Source organism: Scylla paramamosain, chromosome 17, assembly GCF_035594125.1.
Source record: "Scylla paramamosain isolate STU-SP2022 chromosome 17, ASM3559412v1, whole genome shotgun sequence".
Taxonomy (NCBI): Eukaryota; Metazoa; Arthropoda; class Malacostraca; order Decapoda; family Portunidae; genus Scylla; species Scylla paramamosain.
This window is the reverse complement of record NC_087167.1, coordinates 8,427,501-8,430,000: the sequence shown is the minus strand read 5'-3', so window position 1 is coordinate 8,430,000 and position 2,500 is coordinate 8,427,501. Positions and strand designations below refer to the sequence as shown.

Here is a 2,500-nt window from a genome sequence, read left to right as displayed (position 1 = left end):
AACAGATGGATGGTTTGATTAACGACTGCAACATCAACTGCAGTACTACATTAATCACCAAGTCAGACAACGAACAAGGCCATACAATGATGCCTCAGACTATACTATTATTATGTAAGTACTCTGGTTATAGCACACAAATATGAGGCCTTTTTATCCTCTATATGGCCTAACACACACACACACACACACACACACACACACACACACACGACTAATGGACTTCACACACGTGGCTAATAGAATGCACACACACATCTATACACGTACATACATGCTCTTAATAGTCTACACACACACACACACACACACACACACACACACACACACACACACACACACACACACACACACACACACGAAAATTGTTACTGAGGGAGTGAAGAATGAGGGTAAAATAGGGAGGAGGGGAAGAGAAAGAAGGTGGGGGGATGAAAGAGGGGATAGCAGGATGGGGGAGGGGAAACAGGGGAGGGAGGAGAAAGATTAATCAGGGTGGTGGTGTGCATGAGAGGAGAGAGGTGTGATGGGGGGTGCTGGGGTAAGGAAGAGGGGGAGGTGGGGAGGAGGGGACGATAACAAACTGCAGGAAGACATGCATGGTGTTGTTGTTGTTGTTGTTGTTGTTGTTGTTGTTGTTGTTGTTATTGTTGTTGGTAGTGGTGGTGGTGGTGGAGTGAGGGTTGGGAAGGGTAAGAGGAGGGAAGCGAGGAAACAGAAAGAAAAGAGAGATTGTGGGAAAAGGAGAGACGAGAAAGAAAGAAGAGGAAAAACAAGAGAGAAAAAAGAAAGAGAAAAGGGAGGAACGTGCATGAGAGACTGATAGATAGGCTAGGCTGCCAGATAGATAGATAGATAGATAGATAGATAGATAGATAAATCGAAAGACAGACAGATAAATAGATACATACATACATTCATACCTACATACGTACGTGTGTGTGTGTATATATATATATATATATATATATATATATATATATATATATATATATATATATATATATATATATATATATATATATATATATATATATATACACACACACACACACACACACACACACACACACACACACACACACACACACACACACACACACACACACACACACACACGCATATACATATGAAGGCAAATAGGTAAGTGGAAAGATTAATTAATAGTTATATAGACTGAAAATAAAGACTGATATAGACAGGGATATACAATATTAAGATATATAGATAGATATGAAAGAAAAAGAAAGAAAATAAAATATATATGTGATAGGTAGAAATAGGTAGGTGGGTTTCATACACACGTAGGCCTGATGGTTTCTTGTAGCTTCCCTTATTTTCTAATATTCTTATGTCCTTATTTGAAACAAGTTGTGAGCAGCATAAGCTCTTTCAGAAGGGAGGTTTCAAGGCACTTTTGATCTTTCTTTTGTGACTGGCACTTCAATGTGCCTTTTTTTCTCTCTTTGTTGGCCTTGGCCAGTGCTCCTCTTATATTAGAAAAAAAGAAAACACTGGTTCCATCATAACGCAGCATACGGTGTGCTCAGCGACCCCAGACTGGAGTGACATCAGTGACTGCAATCTTGACACGCGTATTCTACGTGACAAATCTGGAGCAGCGGGTGGGAGCGGCACTTTTTACGTTAAGCCAAGCAGCAAGTCGGGAGACACAGGAGGTCTGACACGCATCCAGGCTTTGTAATGATTTTTTTGCGCTTTTATTCCAGTTTCGCGTTTGTCATTATTAACAGAACAACATAGCAATACTTTGCATGTCACTCTGGTAATGATCTAGAGACTCGGCGTCCCCGCGGTCCATGAAGCAGACTGGATGGAGCAGACTGCTTGAGGAGGTTGAGAAGTAACAGCCTCCCAAGATCAGAGGAGAGATTTTAGTTCAGTTTCTTTACACATCGCGATTTTATTTACTGTCACCAATTCCATAAAACTTCTTACTTTCTTCTTTCAACTCAACCGTCTACCACTCACCTTTAGCTGAAACAGAGAGAGAGAGAGAGAGAGAGAGAGAGAGAGAGAGAGAGAGAGAGAGAGAGAGAGAGAGAGAGAGAGAGAGAGAGAGAGAGAGAGAGAGAGAGAGAGAGAGAGAGAGAGAGAAAGAATGTAATTCGACAAAAAAAATCCAGGCATCGATAAGAACATTTACAAACATAACAAATAAAATAAATACTCGTAAATATGTAAGTCAATGAATAAATAAATAAATAAATAAATAAATAAATAAATAAACAAATAGATAAATAAATAAACAAGTAAATACATAAACTTACAAAGCGTGGAAAAGCTGCTCACACTTTCAAGGTAATTTCAGTTTTTACATTTGTCATGTGGAAGTGAGTGGAAAAAATTGTGCACACTGCAAACTAATGCAGAAGAGTTTAATTTGTCATAATATTTAATTGCAGTTTAAACGAATTTGGTCATTCTCTCTCTCTTTCTCTCTCTTACACTCCCTCACACACACACACACACACACACA

General features: G+C 39.2%; 1 protein-coding gene across 1 annotated transcript in view; it reads right to left on the bottom strand.

Annotated features, from left to right (window-relative positions):
• LOC135108603 (uncharacterized) overlaps positions 1–2,500 on the bottom strand; it is a 171,230-nt gene that overhangs the window by 43,721 nt on the left and 125,009 nt on the right.